Source organism: Lepus europaeus, chromosome 10 (assembly GCF_033115175.1).
Source record: "Lepus europaeus isolate LE1 chromosome 10, mLepTim1.pri, whole genome shotgun sequence".
NCBI classification, from domain to species: Eukaryota; Metazoa; Chordata; class Mammalia; order Lagomorpha; family Leporidae; genus Lepus; species Lepus europaeus.
In genome coordinates, this window is record NC_084836.1 from 24,539,082 (window position 1) to 24,562,130 (window position 23,049).

Sequence of the window (23,049 nt, forward strand, 5' to 3'; positions counted from 1 at the left end):
AGATAGTTGATTCCTGCCCTTAGCTTGATTTGTTTACTCTTGTAGCAAAACAATCAACTTCTTATGTGGATCTGCCTTGCAAAATAGGGAATGAACCCAGACAAAAAGCTTTTTCCCAATTTGGTCAGTTAACTCATTTCTTTAAGATTTTTAAACAAAAATTGGAAATGGTGCAGAAGTCCAGACATGCAGCAAGTTATTTTACAAATAGATGTAGCTATGGAATGATGTTGTAGAGAACAGTGGTTCTCAAACTTTATTGTGCAGCAGAATCCTTGAGGCCTTGGGATAACAGTTTGCTTGGCGCCATCCCAGAGTTTCTGATTCAGTTGGTCTGGAGCAGAGCCTGAGAATTTGCATGTCAAAGAAAATCCCAAGTGGCAGTGCTGTGTCTGGTTCAGGGATCACAGTTTGAGAACCACTGATGTAAAGCAACTGAGAACCAACTCAAGTGTTTCTTCTCCATATCTTATCTGCATATGCTTCACATTTGTTTCCCAGGCAATGTCACACTCAAGACTGTGAATCACAGCATAGATTTCCTGGCTCTATACCCTTTTGCTGTCTGTCCAAAGTTCAATATTCTCCCATCAATATTTTTATGTATGCCCTGTGATACAGCTGTTCTATGTCAAAACATTTTGAGATACACTGGTTTCACTGGAAAGCAAATTATTTTTAATCTCAGAACTTGTCAGAGCTTTTAATATGTAAATGTGCATTGTAACTTTCCAAAAAGAAAAAGACCTCATGGCATTTCCTAGGTGGATTTGGTTTTTGAGTTCTTCCCACATCTCTCTTCTGCACTAAGCACCAAGGAATGTGTGTTAATCACAGTTTGAGAAACACTCAAATAATTTAACTTTGTTTTACAAAGTACACTTATTTGCAGCCTAGGAAATAGGCCAAACAACATGCACAAAACATTATGTGTGAATTGTAAATCAATGTAGAAAAGTAGATAAATGCACTCAATGCATCATCTGTAGTGTTGAGTCATGTGACCTTTTCTTGATCAAATAACACAGAGTGATACAAAGAAAGAACCCCTGGCTTCTAGCCTCTGCTGATCATCAGTGCTTTCTTGGCTTTACCACCTAGTATGCCCCTGCTAACCTCCCTCCCCCATTGCTGCTTTGTTTTCTTCCTAACCCCCTCCTGATTATAAATTATCTCATGAATACAGTTCCACAGGGCAATATTGTCTTGTTCTCTTCAAAGCCTAGTACATCATGTAGAGTTGGTAAATGATTTTTAACTGAAAGAACAAATAGATCAATAAATTAAGTGCTAATAATGAAATATTTGTGATCATAAAAATGTAGGAAGAAGGGTGTTCTCTCTCTTTTTTTTAAGATTTATTTATTCATTTGAAAGAGTCACACAGAGAGAGAAGAAGGGAGAGAGAGAGAGAGAGAGAAAGAGAGAGAGTGAGAGAGAGTGTTCCATCCGTTGGTTCACTCCCCAGTTGGCTGCAACAGCCAGAGCTGAGCTGATCCGAAGCCAGGAGCCAGGAGCTTCTTCTGGGTCTCCCACGCAGGTACAGGGGCCCAAAGACTTGGGCCATCTTCTACTGCTTTCCTAGGCCATAGCAGAGAGCTGGATTGGAGGTTGAGCAGCTGGAACTCGAACCAGCACCCATATGGGATGCCGGCACTGCAGGCAGCGGCTTTACCTGCTACATCACAGCACCAGCCAGAGAGGGTATTCTTTAACAGCTTTAGAAGAGGCAGTTGGAATAATCTATAGTTCTAACAGCAATTCCAATCCGATGATAAGAAGGGGGGATTATTGGTGCTGAAACTCAGGATGTAATTTTGTAAACTTCTTTCTTGGTGATTTTAAATATTTACTAAGGGATCAAAAAATCATTGAATTATTTTTAAAAATAAGGCAAGTATGTGAAGAGGCTTGGCAACATAAGCAGGCCGGTATAAACATCAGGTCTTTAAAAAGCACAGTTGCTCTGAAGGAAAGCTTGTTATATGGATTTGCATTGCCGCATGGTAAACAAGTGTTAAATATGTGACAAGCATAATTGCCGCTAATTTACGGGTCCTGCTCATTTTGGCGGCCCAGGAGCAATCTAACTGACATGTTGAGTGTTACAGCAGATACATTTAACTTGCCCAACAAGAGAAAGAAGTCAGCAGGCAGTATTTTAAGGAGATTCATCCAGGAATCTAAGTCAACTGTCAGAAGTCCTTAGGACATAATGTGATTTGAAATTGCATTCAAAATATATTGTCTACCTCCCAGTGTTAAAATGGGAACAATATTTACATCTCACTTCACAGGCCTTTTATGTGGTTAAGGTTTTTTTTTTTTCCTTGTTTAGGTTTTCTGCATCCGGTCTTTTTCTTTTTTCAATCCTCTCATCACCTCCCTCTAGGGGTTTAAGTTTGTTTTCACTTTATGCTTTTATCCTTATTAGTGGGAAAAAATGGGTATTACTTTAGTTTGTCTTCACTTTCACTCTGCTGTTCATTCCTGAACTAGCTTTTAGCCTCTGGGAAAGAAGAAAGTAGAAACATTTGCAGAAACTGGGCCAACCTGTGGAAGCCCGCCTCCCCCAGGAAAACAAACCTAACCAGGTGCACTGGTGGTCCCTGGCGCTCTCAGCACACCTGTAGCTCCCTCTCACCACGCTCTGGTGTTTAATTATAATTGTTGATCATCCTTCACTGGGGTTAGCCTCCTGGCCTCCTGAGGACCCAATATTTTTGGTAATATTATACATAAAATTGTAACTTGTGAACTGCATGTGTGCGTGACTGCTGCTCCAGTACCCAACAAAGGGAGAGTTTGCAGCAATCCACACGGGTCCTTTGACACCAGCCCTTTAGAAGGACCCAAAACAGGCACATTGATACTTTGCACAGTAATTATTTGGATCTTTGCAAGCAAGAGTTGTGTGTGCTGGGGGGTGGGGGAGCGGGAAATGAAGGGGCTGAATTATTCAGGTAATTTCTTCCCCGGTCTTCCTTGACAGCCACTGCTTACTTTTCTCACTCCCGGAGGGTCGTCCCCTGCCCAGACCCCCGCCTGGGGGCAGGGAGTTTCCTGGGGATACCCGGCCCCGCCCTCCAGGCCCCACCCCCTGCCCGCCGGCTCCGCCCCCATTGCCGCCGCCGCCGCCGGCAGGGGTCGCGCTGCCCCCGGCGAGCGGCTCAGGCGGGGGTGGGGGAAGCTCCCGCGGCCGGTCGCCTTTCTCTGCCGCTGCTGGTTGGATCGTTTCAATAAAAGTCTTTTTTTTTTCTCTCTGGCTCGCTCTCCTCCGGGGAACAGGCGGAGGCGTCAATCCGCAGCCGCCGAGTGAGAAAGCGACGCACACGCAGCGAACGAGAGCGGCCGCCCGCCGTCTCCTCAGCGCCCCGCGGTCCGGCCCCAGAGCAAAGAAGAAGGAGCCCGCGGCCGGCCGAGCCGCCTCAGCCGGGCGTCGGCGCCTGCCTGTCCGCCTCGCTCCCGCCCCAGTTTCTCCGAGGGGATTAGGGGGCCGCCCGCGCGCCTCGGCGGCCCGGGAGCCATGTTGACCGGGGGGCTCGGCCACGCGTGAGACACCCGCGGCCCCCTTCCCGGAGGCTCCGGACCCTGGGCTGCAGCCGGAAGGCGGCCGCGGCGCCGGAGGCCTGCGTCTCGCAGACGCCTCGGATCTGCCGGCCGCTGGGACCCAGAGCTGCATCCGGTCGCCGCGGGCGTCGGCGGAGCCGCTTGCCCTCCGCGCCTCGCCCGAGGCGGTCCCCGCACTTGCTGGTGAGTTGGCGGCCGCGCCTTCCCGGGGCTGCCGGGCCGACCCCGGGCGGCGGGGGGCCGGGAAGGTGCGTGGGACGCGAGGGCCGGGCGAGGCGCTGCTGCTGGGGGCGCAGGAGGCGCAGGCCCGGCCGGGAAGTTGGGAGCCGACCCGCCGGGGCGCGGGGGTGGGGCGGGGGGCTCGCGTGTGCCTGTCACCTGTCGGGTCCCGCGCGGACCCCGGGTCGCCCAGGCGTTTCCGGGGGGTGGGGTGGGGTGTGGGTGTCTGCCGGGCGCGCTCCCGGGAGGCGCCTCTAGCCGCCGCCTCCGGGGCTCACGGTCGCCCTTTGGTCTCCAGGGGAGGCCGGTGTCCCCGCGGGGCGGAGGAGGGAAAGAGACCGAAAAGTCCCCGGAGACACACGAGCTCCCCCTCGGCGAGATGGAGCGGGAGGGGTCGGGCGCTCGGGGAGGGGGCTGGGGAGCTAGGGGCGCGGGGCCGCGGGAGGTGGGCGAGGAGGCGGTGGCCCGCGGCTCCCAGCTCCTTGGAGACGCGGGGACTGTGCGCGGTGGGGAGCGAGGAGGAGGAGCCCCCCTCCCCCCCCCCCCCGCGTGGGGAGCGGGCCGAGACAAAGCTCGGGGAGGGCAGCCGCCTGCTGGCGGGTCGCACCTCGAGTGTGGGTCCAGAGCGGAGGTGGAGGGAATGTGGGAACCCCGGAGACCCGATGGCGTGGGGGTGGGTGGTGGGGGGTGCCGGTGCCCTTTGCGTCGCAGCCGCTTTTCCCAGCGTTTTTGTGCCCGATGCCTCTGCGCCCCAACTCCGCTGGATAGCTCCAGACTCCCTCCCTCTCGTCACCCCCACACTGCCTCTCCGGTGGCTTCCCCCGCTCTTCACCCACTCCTTTTTGAGTGGGTGAAGCAGTCTTTTGCCTTGAGCTGGAGGAGCGTTTGCTAATGACAGGATGCCTGAGCTTGTTCTGACCCTGAACTGCCTTGAACTCCTCCCCCCCCCCCCCCCACCTTTTCCTTTCTGGGCTCGGTAATGTCACATGGCCATTAACAATTAGCTTTTCTTCTGGGAAAAAAAAAAAAAAGAAAGAAAGAAAGCAAAAGCATGTAGCTTCAGTCCGTGGCGCTTCTCCTTTATGTTCAAGCGTCCGCGGAGACACGTCGCTGGTCGTGTTGTATTAGCTCCTAGCCAAATTAATTTTCTAATACAGAAGTGGCAGGTTTTGTTTTTGAGCCTTGGCCGTTCCTAGGATCAGCAAAGTGTATTCCTGGCAGCTAGGCCTTCTGTCACTTATCAGGAAATGTTTGACTTAAAGACAGACAATTCTTTCAAACTTTGCTTTTTTTTGGTGTGTGGGGGGGGTGTCTTTGTTATAGGATTTCTTTTCAAAGACGTTTGTGTAGGAAGTAACAAATCTGAGTTGCTGTGTTTTAGGTTTACTTTGTTGAACATTGGACAGAAGGAAATGAATGGGATTTTAAGACTTTTGATATGTTGAGTTGACCAGAACCTCACTGAGGCTAGAAATAAGACTAAACTAGATTTTAAGGCAAAAATTTTGCTGGTGGTCATAGCTGGTTTTCTTCTTTTATCCATGTAAGGAAGTGTCTTATTAAACGTTGGGTGTTGCTTTGTTAATGAAGTCATTTCAGTCTTTGTAATTGTAACATCTGCATATTTCCGTAAACAATGAGAGGGACCAAAAGAAAAATGACTGTATTTACAGAATATTCCTTATTTTATGTTGTATGAGAGGAAACTGGAATGTAAAGGGTCTTGTTATCTAGGCACCCTCTCATAGGCCAGAAGCACCAACACTTTGAATGCTGAGCTTCCAAAACAAATTGCTGAGTCTTAGAATTTAAGCTGCCTTAAAATTATTATACAAATATAATTAATTTGATTATTCTTATAGTGCAAATAAAAACATTACTTAAATGTGGAAAGAAAATAAAAATAAAACATATGTCTTGCTGGTTGCTTCCATACTAGAAATTGCTGATGAAAGAGATTTCAGGTCACGGGCCAGTCTCTAAATCACAGGACTCCGTACCTTCCTTCACCACTTCACTGTTTTAGAAACCTTTGTGGAATTGACAGGTCATATAATTAATATTTGCTATATACAACATTTATCAAAAAGGCCATATTGAAAATACATTGTTTTCTGTCAATCTAATTAACATCTAATTAGATAATCAGAATCAAAGTATCATTGGAAGGGATTTACTAAAAAGTTAAAGGTTTCTGAATGATGGGATTTATTGGTAATGAAAAAAATTTTTTTTCTATATTTACAGGTTTTCACATTACTTTTACAACTCTAAAAAAAGCAGAATTAAAGTCTTGTTACTTTTTTTTTTTTTTTTTTGACAGGCAGAGTTAGAGACAGAGAGAAAGGTCTTCCTTTTTCCATTGGTTCACCCCCGCAAATGGCTGCTATGCGCTGGCCGGCGTGCTGCGCGGATCCCAAGCCAGGAACCAGGTACTTCCTCCTGGTCTCCAATGTGCGTGCAGGGCCCAAGCACTTGGGCCATCCTCCACTGCACTCCCGGGCCACAGCAGAGAGCTGGACTGGAAGAGGAGCAACCGGGGCAGAATCCGGTGCCTCTTGTTACTTTCATAATTTGGCTATTACTAAAAAGAAGATTCTATAAAATATGTAATTTATTCTTGACTTTGGATTCAGGCCCAACAAAGTAACTTTCAGTGTTACTGTTATTATGCAGCCTTTCCTATGTACTCTGGTTACCAGAAAAACAAAGAAGAAGAAACTAGTAAGGAAAATTTAATTGGAAGAATAGATTCAGTGTGTATGATAGTTTGGTACAACTAATCTCCTAATAAGTCTTTGGTTTTACAAAATATAGGAAACTTAGGTTTTATTTTCTCTGTAGTATTGGATAGTTGTGTGGACTGAGAGCAGTTTTGAATGTATGTATATATATATATACACACATATATATGTATTTAGTTTTCAGATACTTGTTCAGTACTACAATTATGGCAGAAATAGACGACATGTAAAATCATTTTCTTTGCTCTGTCAAGATTGTTTTATCTCTTTATTTTCAGCAATATGTCTTCCTTTCCCCTGCATTGATGAAATAGTAATAACTAGAAAACAGTGCAAATATTTTGTGAAGAATGGAAGCTATGACAACTAAAGTTACAGTTATTTAGCAGTGGAGATCATATTTACCTGTGAACACAAAATTTTTGCCCTGTTCTCTTTGTTATTGTCCATTTGTGCTGATATTTATAGGACATCACAGTTTGCATCTTTATTGCTGTTTCTCATTCTTTGTAAAACTATAGCATCTGCTTCTGGCAATCTTCTGCATAGCTTTTATACTTCCAGGGTGGATAATTACTTAATGAATTTATTGCTGTATTGTAATCAAAGAAAAAACCCATTATATGTTAAATCCAGTTTAAAATGTATAGTTTTTGCTTACATTTTTAAAAAGAAAATCATAATTTAAGCTGTGTTTTATACACTGATTATGGCATTCTGCATTTTAAATGCAGAAGATAAATAATAAGTTTATGACTTTTTTTAAAAAAAAGATTTATTTATTTGAAAGTCAGAGTTACACAGAGAGAGGAGAGACAGAGAGAGAGACAGAGAGACAGAGACAGAGAGAGAAGTCTTCCATCCGCTGGTTCACTTCCCAGATGGCCGCAACAGCCAGAGCTACCGTTCTGAAGCCAGGAGCCCGGAGCTTCTTCCTGGTCTTCCATGTGGGTGCAGGGGTCCAAGGACTTGGGCCATCCTCCACTGCTTTCCCAGGCCATAGCAGAGAGCTGGATTGGAAGTGGAGTAGCCGGGACTCGAACTGGCGCCCATATGGGATGCTGGCACTGCAGGCTGCGGCTTTACCCGCTATGCTACAGCGCCAGCCCTGGTTTATGACATTTTAAAATTAAAATGTGCTTTATGTAGCATTTGTGAAGTAAAAAAAACTACCTGTAGTTTAAAATCTAGTATTGCTGCACTAGCATTATACTGACAGTGTTGGCAATTTCTTTGAACCTGTGCAGAGAAGAGCACTTAAACTAGTTTTTAAGAATTCCTGTTGTCATTATTGGATTCTTTGTCATTATGTTCCTCCCAAGATGAGTATTTTAGTTGCTGGTTACTTTTGATATCTGCAAAATATTGACCTCGTAGAAAGAATTGTCAAAAGGCCCGAAAAATCTATTGAGTGTGGCTTACTGTACCTACCCTATTTTTATTTCCCTTTTGGCCAACTTGGAAAATCAACAGACATCTACCAGTAGATCTTTTTAATGTTTATGTTCTGCAGTAACATGGTACTGAATGCTGTATGAGTATTTGAGGAGGTAGATTCACAGACCCCATTGGCATATTGGAATGAGGTGAAAATTATCTTACTTTGCAAAGTCTCCTCTTTGAAGTATTTTTTGATGTAACCTATCTTAATCTCCTCAGGCTGCCATAGCAGAACCATCCAGTGGGTGGCTTAAAAAGCATGTATATTTTCTCACCCTTTTTAAAACCAGAAGTCTGAGTTCAGGGTGCCAACTTGATCAGGTTCTGGTGAAGGCCTTCTTCCTGACTTGTGTATGGCTGCCTTTTCATTCTGATAAACCTATTATTTAAAATCTATAAGTATTTTAAATACCTTTTGTGGTCTCCTGGCCTTTCCCCCATGCCTACAGGTAGAGAAGGGGAGAGGGAAGGAAGGAGAGAGGTCTTTTTCTCTGTTCCTTTCTTTATAAGACCATGAATCCCATCATGAGGGCCCACCCTCAGGACCTAATAATCTATACCAGGTTATCTCCTAAAAGCCCACTGACCATAACTACCAGGAGTTTCAGCATGCATTTTGGTGGCACATGGAATTCAGTTTATAGCTTAAACTGTATGAAATACAATTACCATTAAGTAATTTCCTCCTTTGCTAGGCACTATGTTAAATCTTATTTTGTTAAATCCTCACAATAAGCCCATGTTCTAGGAATTGTACCTATTTCCAAATGAGGAAACAAAGGTCTTAAGTTTGTCTCTAGGGTCCTGTCACTATAGTGACCCTGAGAGTCCAGTTTAGACATTTCAACTGCTGCTATACTTCCTCCTTGGGGATGAGATGTGAAAAGTCAATGTTAGTATCAACACTGCATAAGCAGTGGTAAAGGTCATTGAAATTATATTTAGAAAAGGTTATCAAAATTATTCTTAAACTGAATTGATTTAGTTTCACTACATGATTTAGTTTCACTACATGATTTAGTGCCACTACATGGCATTGTGGCATAATGGGTTAAGCTGCCAGCTCCCTGCTAATGGTACCTGGGAAGGCAGCAAAGGGTGACCTGGGTGCTTGGGCCCCTGTACCCATGTGGGAGACCTGGAAAAGCTCCTGGGTCCTGGCTTTGGCCTAGCCTACCCCTTTGCAGCCATTTGGAGAGTGAAGCAGCTGATGGAAGATCTCTTTCTCTCTCTCTCTCTAACTCTGCCTTTCAAATAAAATAGATCTTAAAAAAAAAAAAAAAACACTGACCTATATAAAATTTATAAAGTAGGACATGTTTGTCCCTCAAAGTGAATTAAAATCAAGATGCAGAAAAGATATTTAAAATGTTTGTAGATTTATTTTTATTTATTTATTTTTTTGAGAGGCAGAGTGGATAGTGAGAGAGAGACAGAGAAAAAGGTCTTCCTTTTTGCCGTTGGTTCACCCTCCAATGGCCGCCGCGGCCGGCGCATCATGCTGATCCGAAGCCAGGAGCCAGGTGCTTCTCCTGGTCTCCCATGGGGTGCAGGGCCCAAGGACTTGGGCCATCCTCCACTGCCTTCCAGGGCCACAGCAGAGAGCTGGCCTGGAAGAGGGGCAACCAGGATAGAATCCGGCGCCCCAACCAGGACTAGAACCTGGTGTGCGGGCGCCGCAAGGCGGAGGATTAGCCTGTTAAGCCACGGCACCGGCCTGTAGATTTATTTTAAATCAGGGGGATATCAGAATTCTTTGTGCATAAAGTGAAGCAAATGCGGGATTATGATATAAGTACATGAAGTTTTATTTATTTTGATTTACATGTATTGAAATTAACTTTTATTATTTGAGCATATTCCATCAAAGGGAAGACAACTCAGACACATGACCTTAAGGTAGATAAATTGTGTATGTTTGTAGTATGTGTATGTGCGTATGCCTGTACATGCCTCTTGGCTTCTGGTATTGATATTATTTAAGTAAGGTATAAACTCTGAATTTATGTTTTTATTAGAATGTGGCTACATGCCATTGAAAAGTGAAAATACCAGGCTAGATTATACATTTTTATAATTGCTTTTTTTTTTTTTTTAAGATTTATTTATTTGAAAGAGTTACACAGAGAGAGGAGAGGCAGAGAGAGAGAGGTCTTCCATCCGATGGTTCACTCCCCAACTGGCCGCAACGGCCGGAGCTAAGCTGATCTGAAGCTAGGGGCCAGGAGCTTCTTCCCGGTTTCCCACATGGGTGCAAGGGCCCAAGGACTTGGGCCATCCTCCACTGCCCTCCCAGGCCATAACAGACAGCTGGATGGGAAGTGAAGCAGCCGGTCTCGAACCAACGCCCACATGGGATGCTGTTGCTCCAGGCCAGGGCATTAACCTGCTGTGCCACAGCTCCGGCCCCTGTAATTGCTTTTTATATTGAAAACCAATCCTTATGATATGCAAGCTGAAAATTAGTGTTAACATATTTTTTTTTTAGATTTATTTATTTATTTGAAAGGCAGAGGCGCAGAGAGAGGTCTTCCATCCACTGGTTCACTTCCCAAATGGCTGCAAGTGGAGGGGAGCTGGAATGATCTGAAGCCAGGAACTTCTTCTGTGTCTCCCATGTGGGTACAGGAGCTCAAGCACCTGGACCCAAAGCATCCTCTGCTGCTTTCCCAGACACATGTTAGCAGGGAGCTGGATTGGAAGTGGAGCACCCGGAAACCGGCACCCATATGGAATGCTGACACTGCAGGACCCTCTTGTTCACTTTTAAAGAACAGAAACGTTACTGACTTGACCTGAAGGTAGTTCATTAAAGTGAAAAGCTCAGGAAATTTTTAAACTTTTGCTTACTTTTTAATAGTACATTATTGTTTCCCTTCGTTCATTTGTTAGTGTAAACAATTTCAAGAATTGCCTCAATTTTGTGTGTATGTTTGTAAATAACGTGAAAAAAATCCCAAGATAATTTTTCCTTGAGGTTGGTTAATTTGACCTTATCAAGTCATTTTATATTCTAATTGTTGGTTAATATTTGTTGTTAGTATGTATTAAAGTTCAGTAATAAAAAAGGGTGGTAGATATTGATATTAATATTTGTGAGAAATTATGAACTGACAACATTGAAGCTCTTATCTCTGAATTTTGAAATTTTCCTTTAAATTGATTAATATATTTTTTAGTATGATTTTAAGTAAACCTTTTTGAAATATAATTTCAAATTTGAATATTTTATTGTAGTAACTTGTACTATTATTTCTAATTGGAAAAGAAACTTTTCAGTGATTGTAAGTAAATTAGGATTCCTTAACCAGTTGTTAGCCCCTTGAGCCTGTCCTTTTAGTTTTTTTTTTTTTTGACAGAGTTATAGACAAAGAGAGAGACAGAGAGAAAGGTCTTCCGTTGGTTCACCCCCTAAATGGTTGCTATGGTTGGAACTGCGCCGATCTGAAGCGAGGAGCCAGGTGCTTCTTCCTGGTCTCCCATGTAGGTGCAGGGGCCCAAGCACTTGGGCCATCCTCCACTGCCTTCTTGGGCCACAGCAGAGAGCTGGACTGGAAGAGGTGCAGCCGGGACTAGAACTGGCGCCCATATGGGATGCCGGTGCCGCAGATGGAGGATTAACCAAGTGAGCCATGGCACATGGCACCGGCCGCATGTCCTTTTAGTTTTAAGAAGTGGTCCTTGGCCAGCATCCTCTGTCTTGCAGCGCCAGCACACTGGGTTCTAGTCCCAGTCGAGGCGCCGGATTCTGTCCTGGTTGCTCTTCTTCCAAGCCAGCTCTCTGCTGTGGCATGGGAGTGCAGAGGAGGATGGCCCAAGTGCTTGGGCCCTGCACCCCATGGGAGACCAGGAGAAGCACCTGGCTCCTGCCATCAGGTCAGCGTGGTGCGCCGGCTGCAGCGGCCATTGGAGGGTGAACCAACGGTAAGGGAAGACCTTTCTCTCTGTCTCTCTCACTGTCTATAACTCTCTACCTGTCCAAAAAAAAAAAAAAGTCCTTTATTTATGGCTGAATTTGACTTAATTTGATTTTCAATTAATTCAAGTGTGCAGTCAGTAATTTTAAAGCATTGGTTTTCTCTACATTGTGTTATTATATATGCTGTAAAATAGAATTTCATGAACAATGTTATAACGTGAAATAATAGCAATAATGATTGAATATTCCTTCCAAAGCCCTCTCCTGTTTTATGACTTCCCTGAGCAGTCTCATCGTGTTTAGGCTTAGTTCTCGTCACCTATATACCAATGATACTTCCAGTTATTTCTAATTCAGATCTCTTCCTGAGTTCTATTCTAGCTACCTCCTAGATATTGCTTCTTTGTTCCCTTACCTACCCTCAACTCTTAAAAATATCATCTTTTTTTTTTTTTTTTAATTTGAGAGACTCAGAAAAAGACATCTTCCATCTTCTGGTTCACTGTCTAAATGCCTGCAGTAGCCAGGACTGGGCCATGCTGAAACCAGGAACTCTGAATCAGTCTCCCACCTGGGTGGCAGGGAACCAAGTACATGCACCATCACCTGCTGCCTCCCAGGCTTCGTAAGAGGCTAGAATGAGGAGTGGAGCCTGGACTTGAACCTAGGTATTCTGATATGCAATGTTGGCTTCCCAACTCGAGGCTTAACCACTAGGCCAAAGGCATACCCCATTTTTTCATTCTCTACCCTTCTTCCTTCCTTCTCTCCTACCATCCATCCATCCATCCATGTCTGAAGGGCCTGCTAGGCATGTGAAAGGTGCAAAGATAGATAGGCTAATCCTCTGCCTTGCGGCGCCGGCACACCAGGTTCTAGTCCTGGTCAGGGCACCGATCCTGTCCCGGTTGCCCCTCTTCCAGGCCAGCTCTCTGCTGTGGCCAGGGAGTGCAGTGGAGGATGGCCCAAGTCCTTGGGCCCTGCACCCCATGGGAGACCAGGATAAGCACCTGGCTCCTGCCATCAGATCAGCGTGGTGCGCCGGCCGCAGCGCACCTACCGCGGTGGCCATTGGAGGGTGAACCAACGGCAAAAGGAAGACCTTTCTCTCTGTCTCTCTCACTGTCCACTCTGCCTGTAAAAAAAAAAAAAAAAAAGATAGGGAAACAGATATGTTGATAGTATAGTGCTACAACACTTATTTGGAAAACAAGTCTCATTTTTGAGGCCAAATATCACTTCTGGAGTTGTCTTTTTTCACTCTGGCAGAATGTGGTGATTTTGGTATATAGGATTTATGTATATTACTATAGTACTTACTACTGCTCCTTATGGCTGGTTTTATGCTATGTGGGAACCTTTTTTGTTTCATTTTTTATTTATTTTGTATTATTTAATTGAAAGAAATGGGATTAAGAGAAAAAAGCACCTAATTAGTAAATTATGATCAGAGTGGTCATGGTTTAGAAACAGTCTAGAATAAATTTTGATATATTACAAAATAAAAAGTCATCAAAGATATTGATTGTTGGAGCTATATGGTATTAGTTCAATTACATATGAGCTTTACTAGTTAGTGAAAATACAAAAGGAGTGTAGCGGGCTGGCACTGTAAGTTAGGCCACTACATGAAGTGCTGCCATCCCAAATAGGTGCTGGTTTGTATCCTTGCTGCTCTACTTCCAATCCAGCTCCCTTCTAATGTGTCTGGGAAAACAGCGGAAGATGGCCTGGGTCCTTAGGCCCCTGTACTCACATGGGAGACCTGAAAGAAGCTCTTGGCTTCTGCCTGGCTGGCCCTGGCTGTTGGGACCATTTGTGGGAGTGAACTGGCAGATAAAAGGTCTCTCCCTCTCTCTCTCTCTCTCTCTCTCTCTCTCAAAAAAAAAAAAAAAAAGTGGGGGAGGATATAATTGTCAAAGATGGTCTCCTAGTAAATTAGAAATATAAAATTACAGTTATATGTGAAGATAATGCTTATTCTAAGGTCTAAAATCATTGGTTAATGTGAAGAGTAAAATTTGGTTTAAATGGAAAAATTTCATTTATGCTGAAAAATGCAATTCTTTGTATAGTTCTAGATTTGAATTTGCTTTCTAAAATCAAGTGCAGAATTGTATTCAAAGGACCAAACAATACATTTATTATTTAGCATCATTCCTGCTGTCCTAGTACTTTGTTTATATAGCTTACTGGGAGTTTTTTTTTTTTTTTTTGAAGGATTTATGTATTTATTTGGAAAATTGAAAGGCAGAGTAACAGAAGAGAAGACAGAGATAGATCGTTCATCTGCTGGTTCACTGTCCAAATGCTTACAACAACCAGGGCAGGACCAGGCCAAAGTTAGGAGCCAGGAACTCCATCTAGCCCTCCCATGTGGGTAGCAAGAACCCAGCTACCTTGGGCCATCTTCAGCTATCTTCCCAGTGCCGTAGCAGGAAGCTGGATCAAAAGTGAGTCAAGACAGAGACTGATGTGATTGTGCATCCCAAGCAGTAGTTTTTTTTTTTTAAAAAGCATTTATTTATTTATTTATTTTTTGACAGGCAGAGTGGATACTGAGAGAGAGACAGAGAGAAAGGTCTTCCTTTTTGTCGCTGGTTCACCCTCCAATGGCTGCTGCGGCCGGCGCATCTCGCTGATCCGAAGCCAGGAGCCAGGTGCTTCTCCTGGTCTCCCATGCGGGTGCAGGGCCCAAGCACTTGGGCCATCCTCCACTGCCTTCCCGGGCCATAGCAGAGAGCTGGCCTGGAAGAGGGGCAACCAGGACAGAACCTGGCGCCCCGACCGGGACTATAACCCGGTGTGCTGGCGCCGCAGGCAGAGGATTAGCCTATTGAGCCGCGGCTCCGGCCTAATGAGAAACTTTTTAAAAATCCTCAGAAGATATAGAACATTTAAAAACAGTAACATCTTAGTACCTTAATTATCCGGCACCCCAACCGGGACTAGAACCCTGTGTGCTGGTGCCGCAAGGCAGAGGATTAGCCTGTTAAGCCACAGCGCCAGCCCCAAGCAATAGTTTGATTTGCTGTACTTCATTGCCAGACCTAGGAACTTTGTTTTTCTTTCTTTTTTTTTTTTTTAATTAAACTTTTATTTAATGAATATAGATTTCCAAAGTACAGCTTATGGGTTACAATGGCTTCCCCCTCCCAAAACTTCCCTCCCACCCACAACCCTCCCCTTTCCTGCTCCCTCTCCCCTTCCAATCACATCATGATTCATTTTCAATTCTCTTTATATACAAAAGATCAGTTTAGTATATATTAGGTAACGATTTCAACAGTTTGCCCCCATATAGCTGTTTTTCTTTTTCTTTTCTTAATTTATTTTGACAGGCAGAGTTAGACAGTGAGAGAGAGAGAAAGGTCTTCCTTCTGTTGGTTCACCCCTCAAATGGTTGCTATGGCTGGTGTGCTGCGCCGATCTGAAGCCAGGATCCAGATGCTTCCTACTGGTCTCCCATGCAGGTGCAAGGCCCAAGCACTTGGGCCATCCTCCACTGCCTTCCCGGGCCACAGCAGAGAGCTGGACTGGAAGAGGTGCAGCCAGGACTAGAACCCGGCGCCCATATGGGATGCTGGCGCCACAAGTGGAGGATTAACCAAGTGAGCGAGCCATGGCACCAGCCCAGGAACTTTGTTTTTCAACAGGATTACTGCAATTAAATGAAAACTGTTTTTATAATTTACTTTTTTTTTTTTTTTTTTTGACAGGCAGAGTAGACAGAGAGAAAGGTCTCCCTTTGCCGTTGGTTCACCCTCCAGTGGCCGCCGCGGCCAGCGCACCGCGCTGATCCAATGGCAGGAGCCAGGTGCTTCTCCTGGTCTCCCATGCGGGTGCAGGGCCCAAGCACTTGGGCCATCCTCCACTGCTCTCCCGGTCCACAGCAGAGAGCTGGCCTGGAAGAGGGGCAACCAGGACAGAATCCAGCGCCCCAACCGGGACTAGAACCCGGTGTGCGGGCGCCGCAAGGCGGAGGATTAGCCTAGTGAGCTGTGGCGCCGGCCTATAATTTACTTTTTTTTTTTTAAATTTTATTTAATGAATATAAATTTTCAGTGTACAGCTTATGGATTACAATGGCTTCCCCCTCCCATAACTTCCCTCCCACCCGCAACCCTCCCCTCTCCCGCTCCCTCTCCCCTTCCATTTGCATCAAGATTCATTTTCAATTCTCTTTATATACAGAAGATCAATTTAGTATAAAGATTTCAACAGTTTGCAGCCACATAGAAACACAAAGTGAAACATACTGTTTGAGTACTAGTTATAGCATTAAATCAAAATGCACAGCACATTAAGGACAGAGATCCCACATGAGGAGCAAGTGCACAGTGGCTCCTGTTGTTGACCCAACAAATTGACACTCTAGTTTATGGCGCCAGTAACCACCCTAGGCTGTCGTCATGAGTTGCCAAGGCTATGGAAGCCTTCCAAGTTTGCCGACTCTGATCAAATTTAGACAAGGTCATAAAAGACAGAGTGAGGATAGTAACCAATGATCCTAAGAGTGGCATTTACCAGGTTTGAACAATTATACAGCATTAAGTGGGGAAGAGGACCATCAGTACACACAGGTTGAGAGTAGAGCCATTGGTGGTAGAGTAGAGGTTATGATTACAAAGGAATGAGGCCCAAGTACGCTAGACAGGGTCTAGAACAAAGGACAGAGTCATTATTAAAATTAAAAACTTTAGAAATTGTGTTTAAAATTCTGCCTTTGCTGTAGTAGGTAGAATATTGTGTTGTAAGGAATAGATTTATTTTAGATATCAGATGGTGACTTGCTACCATCTTATTTGAAATGTGACATTTAAAAATGAATTTTCAAAAAACGAATTTTCACAATTTTTGAGATTTGATGCTTTTTCATATTACTAAACTAGTGTGTGGTCTTAAGACATTAAATTTTTTGTATTAGTAACATTTTTGAGATCATGATTTATTTATCTACATTTATCATTTCATAAACAATGGTGCCAACATTGTATTTTGTCAAATTTTTGCCTGTAATTTTGTGAACATGTATTTTCATCAATTCCTCCCAAACCCAGATATGGTTACTATTTAAATTTTCATATTTCTTTAATTTCTTTTCTTTCCAAGAAGGTAAAAGTGATTGAAACATTTATTTTAGGTATAATTTTTTGGAAGAAATCTGCAACTCAAGTTTCTATTATATAAAGTTTAAAAATGATTACATGTTTTCATTTGTTTTCCATAAAGATTACTTCAGTTATAACATAATGATGTGGGCTGGCGCCGCGGCTCAATAGGCTAATCCTCCGCCTTCGGCGCCCGCACACCAGGTTCTAGTCCCGGTTGGGGCGCCGGATTCCGTCCCGGTTGCTCCTCTTCCAGTCCAGCTCTCTGCTATGGCCCGGGAAGGCAGTGGAGGATGGCCCAAGTCCTTGGGCCCTGCACCCACATGGGAGACCAGGAGAAGCACCTGGCTCCTGGTTTTGGATCAGTGCGGTGCGCCAGCCGCAGCGGCCATTGGAGGGTGAACCAACGGCAAAGGAAGACCTTTCTGTCTCTCTCTCTCACTGTTCACTCTGCCTGTCAAAATAAATAAATAAATAAATAAAGTAGTCATAAACTTCATATAAGCACATAAGTAAGATTTTTCTTAGCGCCAACCAAATTTTTCTTTTAAGCATTTACTGCGTTCCTCTTTATGATATTTACACAGTCTAGACAGTGTTTGCTTTCTTTGTTATTGGCTCATTAGACTCTCAACTTTTTCTGAAATCAGAATAGAGTAATTGATCATAAAACTTGTCCAATAAAATAAACTGACTTTACATTTTATTCTGTGCCATAAAATCTGCTTGATGCTTACTGTTTACTATGTTATTGTTTATCTAGGTCAGTGGCCTTAATATGAACTTCACAGAGGACTCATTGATATTTTTTTTTTTTTTTGGACAGGCAGAGTGGACAGTGAGACAGAGAGGTCTTCCTTTGCCGTTGGTTCACCCTCCGATGGCCGCCGCGGCCAGCACACCATGCTGATCCAAAGCGGGGAGCCAGGTGCTTCTTCTGGTCTCCTATGGGGTGCAGGGCCCAAGCACTTGGGCCATCCTCCACTGCACTCCCTGGCCACAGCAGAGAGCTTCCGGGAAGAGGGGCAACCGGGACAGAATCCAGCGCCCCAACCGGGACTAGAACCCGGTGTGCGGGCGCCGCAAGGCGGAGGATTAGCCTAGTGAGCTGCGGCGCCAGCCAGGACTCATTGATTTACAAAAAAAAAAAAAAAAAAAAACAAAGCAGACTAAGTACCAGAAAACCTGAATCAGAATCTCTTAGCCTGATTATTTAATATTTCAAACAATTGTTGATGGGTCCTGGAAATTTAGAAACACTGTTCTGAGGATTAGTACAACATTACAGGAAGGTTCTCCTGAATTTAAATTTAATTTACATGGAAGGTAAATTATTAAAATTTTCCATCATTCCATCTCCTTTGTATTCTTCTTTTGAACCTTCCAATTTTAGCAGGTTTGGGAAATTTTCTTAGGTAATTATGCTGTTCCAATTCAAAAAACTGTTTTATCTCAATTGGATATTTTGTATTACTTTTTTTTTTTGAAGATTATTTATTTATTTTGAAAGGGTTAGAGAGATCTTCCATCAGCTGGTTCACTCCTGATGACCACAGCAGCCAGTGCTGGACCAGGCTAAAGCCAGGAGCCAGGAGCTTAATTGAGTCTCTTATGTGAGTTGAGGGGCCAAACACTTTGGCCATCTTTCACTGCTTTCCCAGGTACATTAGCAGAGAGCTGGATAGGAAGTGGAGCAGCTAGGACAGGAACTAGTGTCCATATGGGATGCCTGAGTTGCAGGCGGCCTTACCTGCTACGCCACAAAGCCAGCCCGTTATTCTTCGTGTTAACATTTTTGCTCTATTTTTGTCTTATCAGTGTCTTTTTTCTATTTATTTTTTATATGTAAGAATGTTTAATAATATAGGAAATAGGCTATCTAAATTACCTTATATGATTGTTACCATCTTTTGTGTTTTTTCACATATGCAGGTTTTTTTTTTTTTAAGATTATTTATTTGAAAGTCAGAGTTACACAGAGAAGGAAAGGCAGAGAGAGAGAAGACTTTCATCCGCTGGTTTACTCCTCCCTAATTGGCCGCAATGGCTGGTGCTATGCTGATCTGAAGCCAGGAGCCAGGAGCTTCTTCTGGGTCTTCCACACTGGTGCAGGGGCGCAAGGATTTAGGCCATCTACTGCTTTTCCAGGCCAATGCAGAGAGCTGGGTCGGAAGAGGAGCAGCCAGGACTAGAACTGCTGGCCATGTGGGATGCCAGTGCCGCAGGTGGAGGATTAACCTACTGCGCCACAGTGCCTGCCTCCTTTTACTCTTTTATAAATTGCATGTAAAATTGTAGACTTCAAGGTGATAATAAAGATAATCAAGAATACAAGTACTTTGCCTCTACAAATGCTTTTGCAATTTCCTTAGAACTCCCAGTGACTAATACTGGCACAATTTGTGCAAGAAAATAAAGTAATATTGGATTATAAATCAAAGTATAAAATAATATCCATCAGTTGATGCTGGTATAAATAAATGATTAATGAAATAAATAGTGGGAAAGAATAGACAAGTCTCCTGTGCAGAAGAATTCCAAATAATTTATGTAGATACTTAGGAAGTATCTCATAACTCTGCATTCCTTCAGTGTGGGCTACATAAAGTGACTTCCTTCCAAAGAGTACAGTGTGGAAAATTGGAAAAAGATAATGTGACATAAGAGAAATCTAACAAATGCTACCTCAGTCATGTGATGAAGATTAGCATCAGCAGTTACAGGTCATGTATGATGTGATGTGAATGTCACTTCACTTCTGTGGTTTTCCTCCTAAAAAGCTATTAAGTGTAGTCTACTCATAAGAAAAACATCAGACAATTTCCAGTGAGGTGCAGTCTACAAATTCCCTGTCCATCAGACACAGGGAAGTAAAAACCTGTCATGGTGGCCAGCCTTGTGGCATAATGGGTAAAACTGCCACCTGCAGTTCTGACATCCCATATGGGTGCCAGTTCGAGTCCCAGCTGCTCCACTTCTCATCCAGCTCTCTGCTATGGTCTGGGAAAGCAGAAGATGGCCCAAGTCCTTGGGCCTCTGCATGCTCATGGGAGACCTGGGAGAAGCTCCCCGCTTCAGATTGGCCCAGCTCTGGCCACTACAGCCATTTGGGAAGTGAACCAGCAGATGGAAGACCCCTCCCTCCCTCCCTCCCTCCCTCTCTCTGCCTCTTTGTAGCTCTGCCTTTCAAATAAGTAAGTCTTTAAAACAAATGAACTGTCAGAGCCAAGGGTAGCCTAAGAAGACATGACTATTATAATGTGGTAAACTCTGTGGGATCCTGAAACAGGAAAAGTAAATTAGGTAGGGGCTGGCGCTATGCTGTAGTGGATAAGACCGCCACCTGCAGTGCCGGAGCCGGTTCAAGACCAAGCCACTCCACTTCCGATCCGGCTCTCTGCTATAGCCTGAGAAAGTTGTAGAAGATGGCCCAGATTCTTAGGCCCCAGTACCCACATGCGAGACCCTGAAGAGGCTCCTGGCTTAGGATTGGTCCAGCTCTGGCTGTTGTGGCCATCTGGGGAGTGAACCAGCAGATGGAAGACCTCTCTGTCTCTCTCTCTCCTATCTGACCCTCTGCCTCTTTGTAGCTCTGCCTTTCAAATATATCTTTAAAAAAAATTAATTAGGTAAAAACTGAGGAAATCGAAATAAACTAGTATAACTTTAGTTAATGATGTATCAGTATGGTTCATTAATTATGAAAATATTCCTTGGGAGCTGGCACCGTGGCTCACTTGGTTAATCCTCCGCCTGCGGTGCCGGCATCCCATATGGGCACCAGGTTCTAGTCCTGGTTGTTCCTCTTCCAGTCCAGCTTTCTGCTGCATCCCGGGAGGGCAGTGGAGGATGGCCCAAGTGCTCCTGTACCTGCATGGGAGACCAAGAGGAAGCACCTGGCTCCTGACTTTGGATCGGCTCAGCACCAGCTGTGGCGGCCATTTGGGGAGTGAACCAACGGAAGGAAGACCTTTCTCTCTGTCTCTCTCTCTCACTGTCTATAACTCTACCTGTCGAATAAAAAAGAAAATATTCCTTGCTATTTAAGATCTTAATAGCAAAAACTGGGAATGTGATACAGAAGTCTGTAATATGTTTGCAGTTTTTCTGTAAATCAGACTATTCTAAATAGTTTTCTTAAAAAGATAAATGTCTCTGTAATTCTGTTAGATATTGCCAAATTGCTATTTTTGTACTAGTAACTGAATGTTTAAGAGGCCTGTTTTTCCATAGCCTAGTCAGCTGAATGTGTTGTCAGACTTTTGGAATTTTGCCAGTTTGGTGGATGAGAACTTGTATAACTAGGCTATTGTATTTCTCACATTTTCAGTGACATTTGGTATTTTTTCATTTGTTTTAGGGACATTTTACATTTTCCCCCTTTTGTGAACTCTCATGTTCTTATTTTTCTATTAGGTTGTCAGTCCTTTCTTCTTGGTGGGGGACATTCTTGATACAGAGATTAGCATTTTATATGTGATGAGAGTTGTAATTTTTTTCTCCTTGCATTGTATATGATGATTTTTCATGTAACATTTTGTTTTTATGTGAAACTTTTCATGCTTAGATTCTGATGTGATTTTTCTTTTTCTTAATTTCAAAATGTCTTCACCACCTCAAGATTTTAAGTGAATTGGTCCATATTTTTTTCAGTCCGTATGGTTTCATCTTTCATATTCAGAATTTTTCAAAAAGATTTATATATTTATTTGAAAGGCAGAGTTAGAGACAGATCTTGCATCTGCTGGTTCACTCCCCAGATGGCAACAGCCTGAGCTGGATAGATCTGAAGCCAGGAGCAAGGGTCTCCCACATGGGTGCAGGGGCCCAAACACTTGGGGCATCTTCCACTGCTTTCCCAGGCTCCTTAGCAGGGAGCTTATAAATCTTAAAAACAAACAAACAAAAACAAACGGGTTAGGCAATAGAAATTGCCTAACGTAGTGTAATGATTTTTTAAAAAGATTTATTTATTTTATTTGAAAGGCAGAGTTAGAGAGAGAGGTCTTCCATCTGTTGGTTTATTCCCCAAATGGCCGCAGTGGTTGGAGCTATGCTGATCTGAAGCCAGGAGCCAGGAGCTTCTTCTGGGTCTCCCAAGCAGGTGCAGGGGCTCAAGGACTTGGACCATCTTTTACTGCTTTCTCAGACTATAGCAGAGAGCTGGATTGGAAGTGGAGCAGCCGGGACTCAAACTGGCGTCCATATGGGATGCTGGCACTGCAGGCTGCAGCTTTCCCCGCCATGCCACAGTGTTGGCCCTGGTTGATAATTTATCATAACATTTTATAAGGGATTTATATTTCCCCCACACTGTTTATGATGAAACTAGTATGATTGAACTGAATGTGTGATAGTCTTTGGAAGCTCTCTGGTGGTGCTGTGGAATGAGAGCTCCTGGAATATGCCACCAAACATAACCTTTTAAGTTTATTGCTTATATGAGTAATGGAATGTACACCTTTACAGAATTTATAGCATCTGCAGGAGGAGGTGGTAGAGGTGGAGGTAGTGGTGGTCGTATCAAAATATCAAATAGGGAAGCGGCAACAAGTTGAAGTTTTTATTGAAGGCTGCAAATCTGGTTTAAACTAAGTACTTCAGTGTGAGACTTAATTAGAATTAGATAAGGATCATGGTAGAATAGTTGAGGATTGATAGACATAGCAGTGCAAGGATATTTGAGGTGAGATTTTCCAGAAATCTAAAAAATTGAAGGTGAACAGTCATTTGCTGCTATTTATTGAAAAACTGAGTAGTCTGATGTTGTTTTGTATGTTTTTTGGGGAGAGTTCCTGATATGAACAATGAAGTTCTTTGCAACTCTTATCTGCTTGGGCAAGAGTTTCCTGGGATAGCAACCATGTTTGTTGAAGACAGTTGAATAGAGATCATTAATGTGGACTGTAAACTCAGTTTTAGTTCTCAGTGCTCATTCAGAACCACAGTACACTTTAAAATATATAAGTCTGATTTTTAGGTCCATCTGTAAAGACAGTACATTCTCTCAGTTAGTGGTTTGACTCAATTCCCCCCTGAGTAATGA

General features: G+C 43.8%; 1 protein-coding gene across 2 annotated transcripts in view; it reads left to right on the forward strand.

Annotated features, from left to right (window-relative positions):
* The first annotated feature begins 3,638 nt into the window (after window positions 1-3,638).
* The window catches only part of CDK17 (cyclin dependent kinase 17), a 107,948-nt gene continuing 88,537 nt past the window's right edge, over window positions 3,639-23,049 (forward strand). For both annotated transcript variants that reach the window (XM_062203087.1, XM_062203086.1), the window contains exon 1: window positions 3,639-3,753. The gene's annotated coding sequence lies outside the window, so the exon portion shown is untranslated. The remainder of the gene's footprint in view (window positions 3,754-23,049) is intronic.